Here is an 18,426-nt window from a genome sequence, read left to right as displayed (position 1 = left end):
CTGAGTCACGTATTTCAGAGATTTACATGGAAACCCTGGTGTAAGCGCTCAGCGTAGAGCACAGGATAAATGTGCGCTGAGCCTTACTGCGATCTTTGGGTGACAGAATGAACAAATCAACAGCTGGTGAAGATTTAGATTTATTTTTTACGCCGTTCCTTGTGCGGTATAAGTGATTAGACGACTATTCTTCAGGTTGGTGCGATTACAGCGATCGCTGTATTCTGAGAGTTATAAATTATTTTGGCATTGATGGAGCTGTATGGTGGCTTGTTTTTTTTTTGGCGGGGGGGTGCAAGATGATGTTTTCAGTGATACAATTTATTATTTACATTCATATTTCTGATCGCGTTTTAGTCCACTTTTTGTTTGGTGGTACGATGAAAAAGTATTGTTTTTTGCCTCCTTTTGTATTAATTTTTTAAAGCTGTTCACTGAACGGGTTAATTAGTTTGACAATTTTATAGGTCAGGTCATTCCGGATGCGACAATATCAAATGGGTGTACTTTTATTGTTGATTTTTTAAACAAATACTTCTTTATGGTTAATATATATTGTAATTACACTTTTATTTACTTAGTCCCTATATGGGACGTTCACCTTCAGTAGTCTGATCGCTGGTATAAAGCAATCAAATTTACCAGCACTACAATGCTTTACAACTGTTAGTGCTGCACTGACACAAGCCCCTTACACCATGCTCTGTGCACCCCTTAAACTCTAACCTGGTGATCCAGATGTAGTCATGACAACCTCAGGTCACCATGGCAAAGATCGAGCTCTTATAATGACATCGCGGGGGCACCGATCGTAGGGGAGAGGGAACTCCCTCCCTACCTTCTAAATGCTGCGATCAATTGAAGCATTTAGGGGGTTAAACTGCCGGGAGTGGTGAGGGCACCATTTCTGGCAGTGAGTCGGGCGTCAACTATGATGTTTGCTGAACACCCGGCGGCGATCGCGCACACACACACACACACACACACACACACATACACATACACACACACACACACACACACACACACCACACACACACAGACACACACACACACACACACACACACACACACACACACACACACACACACACACACACACACACACCACACACACACCACACACAGACACACACACACACACACCACACACACACACACCACACACACACACACATACACACACACACACACACACAGACACACACAGACACACACACACACACACACAGACACACACAGACACACACACAGACACACACAGACACACACACACACACCACACACACACACACACACACACACACACCGCTCCTGTGTGCGCGCGATCGCCTTGTCGAATCTATACTCCATTGGTCGGGAAGTCTTTCCCTTCCATGAAGAGTATATACTGCAAATGTCGTGAAGGGGTTAAGCACCACTCCAGAGATTAAATTAAAAAAAATGCTGGAGTAGTGCTTTATCAGGTAAGAATGTGAAACTTGAATGAAATAATTAGAAAACCATGCATCATTCCCTTTATACGTCACAAATACTTGAAACTTTGTATTTTACGTGATATACTAAACACATTTAAGCTTGTGTGTAATATGAAGAAATGTGGAAAGTTCACGGGGCATACTTATACTTATTCAAAGGGCACTATATGGAAATATTATCTACACACACACACGTGATCAGTGAGTGAGCATGGAAGTCACACCATTGTGATGTCACCAGAATCCAAAGACAAGATGACAGGGAGAGTCAGAGGTGACATCACAAGTCAGAGGATTCTCAGCCAGGCAGCATGTGAGCAGTAGAGCAGCTCAGGCTACAGAAGGATTTGAGAATCCAGGTATTTAGTAAAGTTTCATCTATGGCAGTTCACTCACATGAGAGGAACATGTACAGTAGTGCCCAACCCCTTTAGGTTTTACTCTGGGTGCACAGACAGCTCTGGGGTCCATTTTAGGTCATCAGAGCGGAATGTACTAGTCTCCTGAAATCTGGTGACATCATGGAAAAAAGGGACCCTCCCTACAGTAATACAATGCAGTAAAGTTTTTTAAAAGGTCATAAATTATTATTTTTTTTTTTTCATCCAAAAAGTAAGGGCAGAGACAGTCGGCCATATAACTCGTGCGAGGATTGCATCATAAACCTTGTACTGGTTGTCTGCTCTCCTGACCTGAGCTTGACAACTGCACAGAAATCCATCAGGCTGTCATGCTCAGGTCAGGAGAGGCGCCAGGCCAGCCGGGCACTGTGATGTGATCATCGCACCAGTTATATGGCAGTTTGTCTCTGCCCTTACAAGAACTCTCAGACAGGAATGGGGCTTTTTACAGAATGTATAACACCCCACTCACTAGCACAGTACTATGATATATTGTCAAGTTTCTTTGCTCAAATCTGCAACAAGTAATACGCAAAAATGTGGTAAAATGGAACAAATTTTTTTTTTCTTAAAAGCCTGGTCAACCTATTTAGAGGATCAATTTTTTCCCAACCAATCCAGAGAGCTACAGAATGCCCTATACCAGAGATCCCCAACCTGTGACTCGCAGGCCCATGATGTGTGGATCGTGGTTGTCTGCCAGCTTGATGCATTAGCACCAGGTCCAGTAAAAAGCTATAAAGAGCAGGTCTCCAGACCTGTGACTAGCCCTGCACCGTAGCACAAATCTGTAGGCACATATACCAGCCTTGTGGTTTTAGAGATTAATATATTTAATTTATCTGGAGGTAGGAAGATCCTGCCAGTCACAGGAGATTCTTTCAGCTGGGTGTGATAGTGTGGTGGGAGTGCTTGATGCGAGCATACTGAATCGGGGTAAGGTGACAACCACTGGATGCAAGCATACGGCCTCCGTTTAATTTCTATGGGAAAGTTTGGCTGCCATTATAATAGTAATTGGGGATTTGGGTGACGCTATTTTGGGGGAGAGCAGGAGCAGATGTCACTACCCCAAGGTGCATCTGGATGTGGCTCTCCAGATAAGAAAGGTTGAGGACCACTGCCCTATACAGTGTCTATAGCACTGCCATCTCCAGGAGTCCCAAAACAATAAATGGAGAAGTAGTATTCCCAGCGGTCGAACCCCAAAAGAGGAGAGCCGGATCACTTAGCAAGTTATCTATTCACAGGATAAGATGGAACCAAGTACCTAATTCTTACTGCTGCAGTACAAAAGGGGACAGTATGTACTTATTAAATGCAAGACTATTAATTCTGGGGGGAAAAAAAAAAAAAAAAAGAGGCTTCAGGCTTTGTTACGCGATTACAATGTGGACAAATTGTAGTTACTAAGATATTGTATATAAATACATAGATTGGTCACTAGAGGGCAATAAAACCTATATTTATACCCACACTTCACGCCATCCAGTATGAATGGACCCATAGATACATCATTTATAAGGCAGCAGTGATTGAACATTACGCTCTGCCACAACTCCCAAGGAATGCCACGCGGAGTGAAACTGAACAGCATGTATTATCTATAGATGACTTTAATTTCCCACTTTACAAAATATCTTTTCAGCAATTTTCTCATTTATTAGTTGAAAACCTCCTTTACATGGAATCTGTCACCAGGTTTTTGCATCTGAATGCAGCTTGACGTCATTTTGATAGAATCCCTGTTTTATCTGCAGCAGATCTACAGATTCTCAGAATGCAGAGCTCTACATAATCCCGCCCACACCAGTGTGCATAGGCAGAAAGCTGCCAATCAGTGATGGTGGTGAGAGCATATACAGAGCGCATGAATATGGACCACTACATGACAGCAGTTTTACTACTTCCCCAAGGGTAATTTCATGCGCATAAAACATTCTGTCCTTAAATGGCAGGTCACCTGCCTCCTAATTTAAATATCGCACCTGCGCAGTCAGTATAGTGGTCTTTAAAAAAATAAACAAAACAAAACAAAATGGCAATGGCGCTTTGCAGCCTGCAGTGGGGCGCAGACTGGCTTCCTAATGCGGCGGGTCGAGGAGTCTCCTTCGGCGGTTGCATTTTTGCCACTCCCCCCCGAATTGGGAGTCTGTTCTTCTCTGAGCCAGCTGTCAAGCTGACAGCCAGCTCACTGAAGGTGCAGCGCCGGCTCCCTGTGTTCAATTGTACTGGGGCAGTGAAACAGGATTTAAAGACAGTTTGCAGCCCAAATATTACATCTGCCCCCACCCCTAAACTGGGTCCTTAAATCCTTTTACATCTGCTCCGACCCCCAAAAGTTTGGATGGGGGAAGATGTAATAGGATTAAAGGACACAGTTTGGGGAACGAGGGATGGGTGCGGACACAATATGGGGAGGGGGAAACAGGAGAAATTTGAGGGGGCATGGATGCAGACTCAGTATGGGGATGTCTGCGGAGGCAGTATAAAGATATATTTTGTGCAGGGAATATAGTAAGGGGCAATTATTTATTCAGGGGCTCAGCTTAGAGCAGATATTTTTTATTCAGGAGCATTATAATGACACTGCTATTTTTAAGGGCATCGTGTGGAGTCTGGACAAGATGAAGAAAATAAAGAGAACGACTCCCAGAGACAACATCATCTTTCAGGTACCTGGATATAAATGTTTTTTTGTAATACTGACTAATTCTCATATTTTTATTTATGTTAGGAACATTAAAGGGGTTGTCCAAGTTTGTAATGAGTCTGCAGTCATTCTATGTGACGGCAGACTTCAGAATTCTCACAACGCGCACTGCACACTGTCAGGATTCTCTCATGCCAGCGATTTGCATACATGCAGTCACATGCCGACTAGACGTGTGGCCTTACTCGATGAAAATGAATTGAGCGAGGCCAGACACGTCTAGTCGGAATATGGCCAGAAGTATACAAATCACATACTTGCACTTACATGACCGTCCACTCTTGCCACCGGCAAGGGAGAATTTTAAAAAAGTGTGCAGTGCATGCGCTGTGATATTTCAGAAGCCTGAAGTCACAGAGTGACTGCAGACTTTCATCACAAACCGGACGAGTCCTTTAATTATAAACTGAAGCCCTGTGGCATGCCAGTCCAATCCAAATAGCATTTAATATACCGTCAGGATTCAGCTCTGCTCGCTGGCAGGTTTCATCAGACATCTCATGGCCACTTCACTCATGTGATTTTCATACTTACGGTCATGCAACAACTAGTCTGTTTTTCACTGAGCTTTGAGAGAAATGGGGAGAGCAGCTAGTCAGCATGCGACTAAGTGCAAATCGCATATGTGCTAAAGAGGGGGGATCTAGAACGAACCAGACTGTAAATAACATGGTAAAGGCAGTTAGTGAAGATGTCGATAGGCGATACATTCATTGGTAGATACAGTGGGTATGTAAAGTATTCAGACCCCTTTAAAATTTTTGACTCTGTTTCATTGCAGACATTTGGTAAATTCTAAAAAGTTCATTTTTTTCTCATTAAAGTACACTCTGCACCCCATCTTGGCTGAAAAAACAAAATGTAGAAATTTTTGCAAATTAAAAAAGAAAAACTGAAATATCACATGATCATAAGTATTCAGACCCTTTGCTCAGTATTGAGTAGCAGCACCCAAGTTTTTCACACCTGGATTTGGGGATCCTCTGCCATTCTTCCTTGCAGATCCTTCCCAGTTCCGTCAGGTTGGATGGTGAACGTTGGTGGACAGCCATTTTCCGGTCTCTCCAGAGATGCGCAATTGGGTTTAGGTCAGGGCTCTGGCTGGGCCAGTCAAGAATGGTCACAGAGTTGCTCTGAAGCCACTCCTTTGTTATTTTAGCTGTGTGCTTAGGGTCATTGTCTTGTTGGAAGGTGAACCTTTCCCCAAGTCTGAGGTCCAGAGCCCTCTGGAAGAGGTTTTCATCCAGGATATCTCTGTACTTGGCCGCATTCATGTTTCCTTCAATTGCAACCAGTCGTCCTGTCCCTGCAGCTGAAAAACACCCCCATAGCATGATGCTGCCACCACCATGTTTCACTATTGGGCAGAGGATGAGCAGTGCCTGGTTTTCTCCACACATACCGCTTAGAATTATCACCAAAAAGTTCTATCTTAGTCTCATCAGACCAGAGAATCTTATTTCTCATAGTCTGGGAGTGTGTTTTTGAGCAAATTCTATGCAGGTTTTCATATGTCTTGCATTAAGGCGATATAGTGGATTGAATAAAAAGCGGTCTATGGAGCGTTAAAAAGATTAACACTGGAGATGACAGATTGGGGCTAAAAAATAAAATTTAATGAGCCCTTTCCACAACGCGTTTCGATAGCAAACTATCTTCCTCTGGTGCATTGAGGAGAGGCTTCGGTCGGTACACTCTGCCATAAAGGCCCAACTGGTGGAGGGCTGCAGTGATAGTTGACTTTTTGGAACTTTCTCCCATCTCCCTACTGCATCTCTGGAGGTCTGCCACAGTGATCTTGGGGTTCTTCTTTACCTCTCTCACCAAGGCTCTTCTCCCACGATTGCTCAGTTTGGCTGGACGGCCAGGTCTAGGAAGACTTTTGGTGGTCCCAAACTTGTTCCATTTAAGGATTATGGAGGCCACTGTGCTCTTAGGAACCTTGTGTAATGTAGAAATTCTTTTGTAACCTTGGCCAGATCTGTGTCTTGCCACAATTCTGTCTCTGAGCTCCTTGGGCAGTTCCTTTGAGCTCATGATTCTCATTTGGTCTGACAGACAGGTGTGTGCCTTTCCAAATCAAGTCCTATTAATTAAGCACAGCTGGACTCCAATGAAGGAGTAGAACCATCCCAAGGAGGATCACAAGGAAATAGGAAATGGACAGCATGTGACTTAAATATGAGTGTCTGAGCAAAGGGTCTGAATACTTATGACCAGTTGATATTTCAGTTTTTCTTTAAAAAATCTCTATATTTCTGGATTTTTTCAGTCAAGATGGGGTGCAGCATGTACCTTAATGAGAAAAAAAAAGAACTTTAGAATTTACCAAATGGCTGCAATGAAAAAGTGAAAAATTTAAAGGGGTCTGAATACTTTCCGTACCCACTGTATATTGATCAATACATTTTCTAGCCATACATTTATTGGATGGATAGATCAACCTAGTGAATATCTAACGATATATCAACCAATGTATCGCCTATCAAGCTTTTCATCATCATCAACCTCTAGAAAGATTTTCTATTTAATAAATAGATGCCTAGCTATATATCCTCACCAACTGCCTTTACCATGCTGTTTACAGTCTGATAAGTTCTGTATCACTATGTATATATATGCTCTATCCCACTAGGTAGGGAGACAGAAAATTTATATTTATATTTTATTTTGATACATTGGTGGCACCGTGGGGTTGAATTTATTTTAATACTAGTAATACCAAATATGTTGGGAGCAATCCTGTGTGCGCTGCGCTCCTATGTGCAGTGGTGATGACTGCCTCTTGTGCACGCTCCCGCATTGGTCCTCGGTACACAGTGGACGGCATTTTGTTGGTTTCATTTTTGAAGACCACTATATTGAATGCGCCGGCACGATATTTAAAATCAAGAACCACAAAATTTAATTCTTCACTGCAAGTATCATTTTAAGCTGTAACAGCGCCAACATGACAATGCCTGCAAAACCTGTCAGCAGAATTTTGCTAATTCTTTACTAAGTGAAATGACCCAACTATGGTGGCAGAAATGAAATTTTGTATAATAGAGATGTATGTATTCTCTCTCTCTCTCAGATTATATATATATACACACACACACACACTATTACACACTAACCTGACATATTGAAACGCCCTAGTCTGTGATCCTGATCCATATACCTACAGAAGGAAAAACAAAAACCTTATTTACGGTAAAATGTAAGAAAAATGGCTTAATAGATGATAAAACTTTGTGATGCAGTTTGAACAACTCTTGCCTGTAAAAATGAACAACTACAAAAACATTCAGAAGTTCATTAAATTACACATACTTTCAGAAAGAATTTCGCTAACACCTTGAAGGTGCAGAAATTTTTCCCTCCTTGCCTTTAAAGATCCACAATTTTATTAATTATTTTTCCAGTAACATAGCTATATGATGGTTTTATTGCAGTTTTGAATGACAATTTCCATTATCAAATAAAGTACACTGCATAACGAAAAAAATTCAGAGTTTGATAAAACAAAAACACACACAGTGGGGAAAATAAGTATTTGAAACACTGCCGATTTTTCAAGTTTTACCACCTACAAAGAATGGAGGGGTTTGTAATTGTTAGCGTAGATACACCTCAGACACAGAATCTCAGAAAAAAAAAAAAGCAAACAATCATATCGTATGATTTTTATATATTTCATGTAATAAAAATGCAAATTAAGTATTTGATACAACTTAAAACTTAAATATTTGGTACAGAAACCTTTGTTTACAATTACAGAGGTCAAACGTTTCCTGAAGTTCTTGACCAGGTTTGAAGACACTGCAGCAGGGATTTTAGCCCAATAATCCATACAGATCTCCAGATCTTTCAGGTTTCGGGGCAGTTGTTGGGCAACATTGAGTTTCAGCTCTCTCCAAAGATTTTCTATTGGGTTAAGATCTGGAGACTGGCTAGGCCACTCCAGGACTTTGAAATGCTTCTTAACCTTAGTTGCCCTGACTGTGTGTTTCAGATCATTGTCAAGCTGGATGACCCAGCTACGACCCATCTTCAATGCTCTTACTGACAGAAGGAGGTTATTGGCCAAAATCTCGCGATACATTACTCCACATCCATTCTCCCTTTAATACGGTGCAGTCATCCTGTCCCCTTTGCAGAAAAGCACTCCCAAAGTATGCTTCCCCCACCATGCTTCACGGGTGGGACTGTGTTCTTGGGGGTTGTACTCAACATTCTTCTTCCTCCAAATATGGCTGTGGATACCAAAAAGATCTATTTCGGACTCCTCTAACCACATGACCTTCTCTGGATCATCCAGTTGGACATTCGTGAACTTCAAACGGACTTGGACATGTCCTGGCATGCGCAGGTGGACCTTGCGTGCTCTGCAGGATTTTAATCCATGACAGTGTAGTGTTACAAATGGTAATGTTTGAGACTGTAGTCCCAGCTCTCTTAAGGTAATTGACCAGGTCCTCCCGTATAGTTCTGGGCCAATTCCTGACCTTTCTCAGAATTATCCTTACCCCACGAGGCGAGATCTTGCATGGAGCCCCAGACCAAGGAAGATTGCCAGCCATTTTGCTTCTTCCATTCTCTGATAACTGTGCCAACAGTTGTTGCCTTCTCACGAAGCTGCTTGCCTATTGCCCTGTAGCCAATCCCAGCCTTATGCAGGTCTACAATTTTGTCCCAGTTTTGGACCATGGTGCAGAAGCTGGAGTGTTAATAATGGAGTATGTGGACAGGTGTCTTTTATACAAGTAACGAGTATAAACAGAAACAATTAATACAGAAACTAAGGGCTGAGTAGGAGGGCTTCTAAAGAAAAATCTAACAGGGCTGTGAGCCAGAATTCTTGATGGTTGATAGATGATCAATTACTTTAACATCATACAACGTGATTTCCATTTATTTCCTTAACTATTCTGTCGCTCACAGTTGAAGTGTTGTAACAATAAAAAATTACAGACCTCTATTCTTTGTAGGTAGGAAAACATGCAAAATCGGCAGTGTATCAAATACTTATTTTACCCATTGTACAAACAGAGAAGACGCGGGCCAAAAGGGAAGGAGGACGTGGGCCAAAAGGACGAGGTATGAAGGACGCGGGACAGAAAAGGACGCGGGCCAAAAAGGACCAGGTATGGAGGACGCGGGCCAGAGGACGAGGATGCGGGCCAAAGGACGAGGTATGGAGGACGCAGGCAAAAAGGACGAGTTATGGAGGACGCGGGACAGGGGACCAGGTATGGAGGACGCGGGCCAAATAACGAGGTAAGGAAGACGCGGGCCAGAGGACGAGGTTGCGGGCCAGAGAACGAGGTATGGAGGACGCGGGCCAAAAGGACGCGGGCTAGGGGACCAGGTATGGAGGACGCGGGCCAGGGGACCAGGTATGGAGGACGTGGGCCAAAAGAACGAGGTAAGGAGGACGCAGGCCAGAGGACGAGGACGCGGGCCAGAGGACCAGATATGGAGGACGCGGGCCAAAAGGACCAGGTATGGGGGACGTGGGCTAAAAGGACCAGGTATGGAGGACACGGGCCAAAGGACCAGGTATGGAGAACGTGGGCCAAAGTACCAGGACGCGGGCCAGAGGATGAGGTCGAGGGCCACAAAGGACGAGGTATGAAGGACTCGGGCCAGAAAAGGACTCGGGCCAGAAAAGGACGCGGGCCAAAAAGGATCTGGTATGGAGGACGCGGGCCAAAAAGGACGAGGTATGGAAGACGCGGGCCAGAGGACGAGGAATGGAGGACGCGGGCCAAAAGGACGAGGTATGAAGGACGCGGGACAGGGGACTAGGTATGGAGGACACGGGCCAAAAAGGACCAGGTATGGAGGACGCGGGCCAAAACAACGAGGTAAGGAGGACGCGGGCCAGAGGACGCGGGCCAGAGGACTAGGTATGGAGGACGCGGGACAAAAGCGACGAGGTATGGAGGATGCGGGCCAAGGTACGAGGACGTGGGCAAGAGGACGAGTACGAGGGCCACAAAGGACGAGGTATGAAGGACGTGGGCTAGAAAGGACGCGGGCCAGAAAAGGACGAGGGCCAAAAAGTAACAGGTATGGAGGACGCGGGCCAAAATGACCAGGTATGGAGGACGCGGGCCAGAGGACGAGGAATGGAGGACGCGGGCCAAAAGGACGAGGGATGAAGGACGCGGGACAGGGGACTTGGTATGGAGGATACGGTCCAAAAAAGGACCAGGTATGGAGGACGCGGGCCGAAAAGGACCAGGTAAGGAGGACGCGGGCCAAAAAGGACCAGGTATGTAGGACGCGGGCCAAAAAGGACGAGGTATGGAGGACGCGGGCCAAAAAGGACGAGGTATGGAGGACATGGGCCAAAAAGGACGAGGTATGGAGGACTCGGGCCGAGGACGCGGGCCAAAAAGGACCAGGTATAGAGGACGCGGGCCAAAAAAAAACAGCTATGGAGGACGCGGGCCAAAAATGACCAGGTATGGAGGACGCGGGTCGAAAAGGACCAGGTAAGGAGGACGCGGGCCAAAAAGGACCAGGTATGGAGGACGCGGGCCAAAAAGGACAAGGTATGGAGGACGCGGGCCAAAAAGGACGAGGTATGGAGGACGTGGGCCAAAAAGGACGAGGTATGGAGGACTCGGGCCAAAAAGGACCAGGTATGGAGGACGCGGGCCAAAAAGGACCAGGTATGGAGGACGCGGGCCAAAAAAAAACAGCTATGGAGGACACGGGCCAAAAATGACCAGATATGGAGGACTCGGGCCAAAAAGGACCAAGTATGGAGGACGCGGGCCAAAAAGGACCAGGTATGGAGGACGTGGGCCAAAAATGACCAGGTATGGAGGACTCGCGCCACAAAGGACCAGGTATGGAGGACGCGGGCCAAAAAGGACCAGGTATGGAGGACGCGGGCATGAGGACAAGGACGCGGGTCAGAGTACGAGGACGCGGGCCAGAGGACGAGGTACGGAGGACTCGGGCCAAAAGGAAGAGGTATGGAGGACGTGGGCCAGGTCTGGAAGACACGGGCTAAAAGAACGAGGTAAGGAGGACGTGAGCCAGAGGACAAGGACACGGGCCAGAGGACGAGGTATGGAGGACACGGGCCAGAGGACGAGGACGCGGGCCAAAAGGGACGAGGTGTGGAGGACACGGGCCAAAAGGACGAGGTGTAGAGGACGCAGGCCAAAATGACCAGGTATGGAGGACACAGGCCAAAATGACCAGGTATGGAGGACACAGGCCAGAGGACCAGGTATGGAGGACGCGGGCCAAAAGGACCAGGTATGGAGGACGCGGGCCAAAAGGACCAGGTATGGAGGACGCGGGTCAAAAGGACCAGGTATGGAGGACGCGGGCCAAAAGGACCAGGTATGGGGGACGTGGGCTAAAAGGACCAGGCATGGAGGACGCGGGCCAAAGTATGAGGACGCGGGCCAGAGGACGAGGTCGCGGGCCACAAAGGACAAGGTATGAAGGACGAGGGCCAGAAAAGGACGAGGGCCAGAAAAGGACGCGCGCCAAAAAGGAACAGGTATGGAGGATGCGGGCCAAAAAGGACGAGGTATGGAAGACGCGGGCCAGAGGACGAGCAATGGAGGACGCGGGCTAAAAGGACGAGGTATGAAGGACGCGGGATAGGGGACTAGGTATGGAGGATGCGGGCCAAAAATGACCAGGTATGGAGGACGAGAGCCAAAAGAACGAGGTAAGGAGGACGCGGGCCAGAGGACGAGGACGCGGGCCAGAGGACGAGGTATGAAGGACGCGGGCCAAAAGCGACGAGGTATGGAGGACGCGGGCCAAAAGGACGAGGACGCAGGCCAGAGGACGAGGTATGGAGGACGCGGGCCAAAAGGACGAGGACGCAGTCCAGAGGACGAGGTATGGAGGACGCGGCCTAAGGACGAGGACCAAAAGGGACAAGGTGTGGAGGATGCGGGCCAAAAGGACAAGGTGTGGAGGACGCGGGCCAAAAGGTCAAGGTATGGAGGACGTGGGCCAAACGACCAGGTATGGAGGACGCGGGCCAAAAGAACCAGGTATGGAGGACGCGGGCCAAAAGTACCAGGTATGGAGGACGCGGGCCAAAAGGACCAGGTATGGGGGACGTGGGCTAAAAGGATCAGGTATGGGGGACACGGGCCAAAGGACCAGGTATGGAGGACGCGGGCCAAAGTATGAGGACGCGGGCCAGAGGACGAGGTCGCGGGCCACAAAGGACGAGGTATGAAGGACTCGGGCCAGAAAAGGACCAGGTATGGGGGACGTGGGCTAAAAGGACCAGGTATGGGGGACACGGGCCAAAGGACCAGGTATGGAGGACGCGGGCCAAAGTATGAGGACGCGGGCCACAGGACGAGGTCGCGGGCCACAAAGGACGAGGTATGAAGGACTTGGGCCAGAAAAGGACTCGGGCCAGAAAAGGACGCGGGCCAGAAAGGATCAGGTATGGAGGATGCGGGCCAAAAAGGACGAGGTATGGAAGACGCGGGCCAGAGGACGAGCAATGGAGGACGCGGGCCAAAAGGACGAGGTATGAAGGACGCGGGATAGGGGACTAAGTATGGAGGACGCGGGCCAAAAAGGACCAGGTATGGAGGATGCGGGCCAAAAGAACGAAGTATGGAGGACGCGGGCCAAAAGGACGAGGACGCAGGCCAGAGGATGAGGTATGGAGGATGCGGGCCAAAAGGACGAGGACGCAGTCAAGAGGACGAGGTATGGAGGATGCGGGCCAGAGGACGAGGACCAAAAGGGACGAGGTGTGGAGGACGCGGGCCAAAAGGACAAGGTGTGGAGGACGCGGGCCAAAAGGTCCAGGTATGGAGGACGTGGGCCAAACGACCAGGTATGGAGGACGCGGGCCATAAGGACCAGGTATAGAGGACGCGGGCCAAAAGGACCAGGTATGGGAGACGCGGGCCAAAAGGACCAGGTATGGAGGACGCGGGCCAAAGGACCAGGTATGAAGGACGCGGGCCAGAAAAGGACATGGGCCAAAAAGGACCAGGTATGGAGGACGCGGGCCAAAAAGGACCAGGTATGGAGGACGCAGGCCAGAGGACGAGGAATGGAGGACGCGGGCCAAAAGGACCAGGTATGGAGGACGCGGGCCGAAAAGGACCAGGTAAGGAGGACGCGGGCCAAAAAGCACCAGGCATCGAGGACGCGGGGCAAAAATGGCCAGGTATGGAGGACGAGGGGCAAAACGGATGAGGTATGGAGGACGCGGGCCAAAAAGGACGAGGTATGGAGGACTCGGGCCAAAAAGGACCAGGTATGGAGGACGCGGGTCAAAAGGGACAAGGTATGGAGGACGCGGGCCAAAAAAAAAATAGGTATGGAGGACGCGGGCCAAAAAGAACCAGGTATGGAGGACGCAGACCAAAAAAGGACCAGGTATGGAGGACGCGGGCCAAAAAGGACCAGGTATGGAGGACGCGGGCCAAAAATGACCAGGTATGCAGGACTCGGGCCAAAAATGACCAAGTATGGAGGACGCGGGCCAAAAAGGACCAGGTATGGAGGACGCGGACCAAAAAGGACCAGGTATGGAGGACGCGGGTCAGAGTACAAGGACGCGGGCCAGAGGACAAGGACGCGGGCCAGAGGACGAGGTATGGAGGATGCGGGCCAGAGGACGAGGACGCGGGCCAAAAGGGACGAGGTGTGGGGGACGCAGCCCAAAAGGACCAGGTATGGAGGACGCGGGCCAGAGGACCAGGTATGGAGGACGCGGGCCAAAAGGACCAGGTATGGAGGACGCGGGCCAAAAAGGACCAGGTATGGAGGACGCGGGCCAAAAGGACCAGGTATGGGGGACGCGGGCCAAAAGGACCAGGTATGGAGGACGCGGGCCAAAGGACCAGGTATGAAGGACGCGGGCCAGAAAAGGACATGGGCCAAAAAGGACCAGGTATGGAGGACGCGGGCCAAAAAGGACCAGGTATGGAGGACGCAGGCCAGAGGACGAGGAATGGAGGACGCGGGCCAAAAGGACCAGGTATGGAGGACGCGGGCCGAAAAGGACCAGGTAAGGAGGACGCGGGCCAAAAAGCACCAGGCATCGAGGATGCGGGGCAAAAATGGCCAGGTATGGAGGACGCGGGGCAAAACGGACGAGGTATAGAGGACGCGGGCCAAAAAGGACGAGGTATGGAGGACTCGGGCCAAAAAGGACCAGGTATGGAGGACGCGGGTCAAAAGGGACAAGGTATGGAGGACGCGGGCCAAAAAAAAAATAGGTATGGAGGACGCGGGCCAAAAAGAACCAGGTATGGAGGACGCAGACCAAAAAAGGACCAGGTATGGAGGATGCGGGCCAAAAAGGACCAGGTATGGAGGACGCGGGCCAAAAATGACCAGGTATGGAGGACTCGGGCCAAAAATGACCAAGTATGGAGGACGCGGGCCAAAAAGGACCAGGTATGGAGGACGCGGGCCAAAAAGGACCAGGTATGGAGGACGCGGGTCAGAGTACAAGGACGCGGGCCAGAGGACGAGGACGCGGGCCAGAGGACGAGGTATGGAGGATGCGGGCCAGAGGACGAGGACGCGGGCCAAAAGGGACGAGGTGTGGGGGACGCAGCCCAAAAGGACCAGGTATGGAGGACGCGGGCCAGAGGACCAGGTATGGAGGACGCGGGCCAAAAGGACCAGGTATGGAGGACGCGGGCCAAAAAGGACCAGGTATGGAGGACGCGGGCCAAAAATAACCAGGTATGGAGGACGAGGGCCAGAGGTCGAGGATGCGGGCCAGAGGACGAGGTATGGAGGACGCGGGCCAAAAGGACGAGGTATGAAGGACGCGGGACAGGGGACTAGGTATGGAGGACACGGGCCAAAAAGGACCAGGTATGGAGGACGCAGGCCAAAAGAACGAGGTAAGAAGGACGCGGGCCAGAGGACGCGGGCCAGAGAACGAGGTATGGAGGACGCGGGACAAAAGCGACGAGGTACGGATGACGCGGGCCAAGGTACGAGGACGCGGGCAAGAGGACGAGTACGAGGGCCACAAAGGACGAGGTATGAAGGACGCGGGCCAGAAAGGACGCGGGCCAGAAAAGGACGAGGGCCAAAAAGTAACAGGTATGGAGGACGCGGGCCAAAATGACCAGGTATGGAGGACGCGGGCCAGAGGACGAGGAATGGAGGACGCGGGCCAAAAGGACGAGGGATGAAGGACGCGGGACAGGGGACTTGGTATGGAGGATACGGTCCAAAAAAGGACCAGGTATAGAGGACGCGGGCCGAAAAGGACCAGGTAAGGAGGACGCGGGCCAAAAAGGACCAGGTATGGAGGACGCGGGCCAAAAAGGACGAGAAATGGAGGACGCGGGCCAAAAAGGACGAGGTATGGAGGACGTGGGCCAAAAAGGACAAGGTATGGAGGACTCGGGCCAAAAAGGACCAAGTATGGAGGACGCGGGCCAAAAAGGACCAGGTATGGAGGACGCGGCCCCAAAAAAAACAGCTATGGAGGACGCGGGCCAAAAATGACCAGGTATGGAGGACGCGGGCCGAAAAGGACCAGGTAAGGAGGACGCGGGCCAAAAAGGACCAGGTATGGAGGACGCGGGCCAAAAAGGACGAGGTATGGAGGACGCGGGCCAAAAAGGACGAGGTATGGAGGACGTAGGGCCAAAAAGGACGAGGTATGGAGGACTCGGGCCAAAAAGGACCAGGTATGGAGGACGCGGGCCAAAAAGGACCAGGTATGGAGGACGCGGGCCAAAAAAAACGAGCTATGGAGGACTCGGGCCAAAAAGGACCAGGTATGGAGGACGCGGGCCAAAAAGGACCAGGTATGGAGGACGCGGGCCAAAAATGACCAGGTATGGAGGACGCGGGCCAGAGGACAAGGACGCGGGTCAGAGTACGAGGACGCGGGCCAGAGGACGAGGTACGGAGGACTCGGGCCAAAAGGAAGAGGTATGGAGGACGTGGGCCAGGGGACCAGGTCTGGAAGACACGGGCTAAAAGAACGAGGTAAGGAGGACGCGAGCCAGAGGACAAGGACACGGGCCAGAGGACGAGGTATGGAGGACGCGGGACAGAGGACGAGGACGCGGGCCAAAAGGGACGAGGTGTGGAGGACACGGGCCAAAAGGACGAGGTGTGGAGGACGCAGGCCAAAATGACCAGGTATGGAGGACACAGGCCAAAATGACCAAGTATGGAGGACACAGGCCAGAGGACCAGGTATGGCGGACGCGGGCCAAAAGGACCAGGTATGGAGGACGCGGGCCAAAAGGACCAGGTATGGAGGACGCGGGCCAAAAGGACCAGGTATGGAGGACGCGGGCCAAAAGGACCAGGTATGGGGGACGTGGGCTAAAAGGACCAGGTATGGAGGACACGGGCCAAAGGACCAGGCATGGAGGACGCGGGCCAAAGTATGAGGACGCGGGCCAGAGGACGAGGGCCACAAAGGACAAGGTATGAAGGACGAGGGCCAGAAAAGGACGAGGGCCAGAAAAGGACGCGCGCCAAAAAGGAACAGGTATGGAGGATGCGGGCCAAAAAGGACGAGGTATGGAAGACGCGGGCCAGAGGACGAGCAATGGAGGACGCGGGCTAAAAGGACGAGGTATGAAGGACGCGGGATAGGGGACTAGGTATGGAGGACGCGGGCCAAAAAGGACCAGGTATGGAGGACGCGGGCCAAAAGAACGAGGTAAGGAGGACGCGGGCCAGAGGACGAGGACGCGGGCCAGAGGACGAGGTATGAAGGACGCGGGCCAAAAGCGACGAGGTATGGAGGACGCGAGCCAAAAGGACGAGGACGCAGGCCAGAGGACGAGGTATGGAGGACGCGGGCCAAAAGGACGAGGACGCAGTCCAGAGGACGAGGTATGGAGGACGCGGGCCAGAGGACGAGGACCAAAAGGGACGAGGTGTGGAGGATGCGGGCCAAAAGGACAAGGTGTGGAGGACGCGGGCCAAAAGGTCAAGGTATGGAGGACGTGGGCCAAACGACCAGGTATGGAGGACGCGGGCCAAAAGGACCAGGTATGGAGGACGCGGGCCAAAAGGTCAAGGTATGGAGGACGTGGGCCAAACGACCAGGTATGGAGGACGCGGGCCAAAAGGACCAGATATGGAGGACGCGGGCCAAAAGTACCAGGTATGGAGGACGCGGGCCAAAAGGACCAGGTATGGGGGACGTGGGCTAAAATGACCAGGTATGGAGGACACGGGCCAAAGGACCAGGTATGGAGGACGCGGGCCAAAGTATGAGGACGCGGGCCAGAGGACGAGGTCGCGGGCCACAAAGGACGAGGTATGAAGGACTCGGGCCAGAAAAGGACGCGGGCCAGAAAGGATCAGGTATGGAGGATGCGGGCCAAAAAGGACGAGGTATGGAAGACGCGGGCCAGAGGACGAGCAATGGAGGACGCGGGCTAAAAGGACGAGGTATGAAGGACGCGGGATAGGGGACAAAGTATGGAGGACGCGGGCCAAAAAGGACCAGGTATGGAGGATGCGGGCCAAAAGAACGAAGTATGGAGGACGCGGGCCAAAAGGACGAGGACGCAGGCCAGAGGATGAGGTATGGAGGACGCGGGCCAAAAGGACGAGGACGCAGTCCAGAGGACGAGGTATGGAGGATGCGGGCCAGAGGACAAGGACCAAAAGGGACGAGGTGTGGAGGACGCGGGCCAAAAGGACAAGGTGTGGAGGACGCGGGCCAAAAGGTCCAGGTATGGAGGACGTGGGCCAAACGACCAGGTATGGAGGACGCGGGCCAAAAGGACCAGGTATAGAGGACGCGGGCCAAAAGGACCAGGTATGGGGGACGCGGGCCAAAAGGACCAGGTATGGAGGACGCGGGCCAAAGGACCAGGTATGA

General features: G+C 50.7%; 1 pseudogene; it reads right to left on the bottom strand.

Annotated features, from left to right (window-relative positions):
* Positions 1-18,426, bottom strand: part of LOC141203879 (UDP-glucuronic acid decarboxylase 1-like) — a 1,228,705-nt pseudogene that overhangs the window by 33,744 nt on the left and 1,176,535 nt on the right.

Source organism: Phyllobates terribilis, unplaced genomic scaffold, assembly GCF_046119375.1.
Source record: "Phyllobates terribilis strain yellow unplaced genomic scaffold, ASM4611937v1 Scaffold_125__1_contigs__length_5108534, whole genome shotgun sequence".
In the NCBI taxonomy this organism is placed as follows: domain Eukaryota; kingdom Metazoa; phylum Chordata; class Amphibia; order Anura; family Dendrobatidae; genus Phyllobates; species Phyllobates terribilis.
The sequence above is the reverse complement of the archived record's forward strand: the minus strand, read 5'-3'. Positions and strand labels throughout refer to the sequence as shown.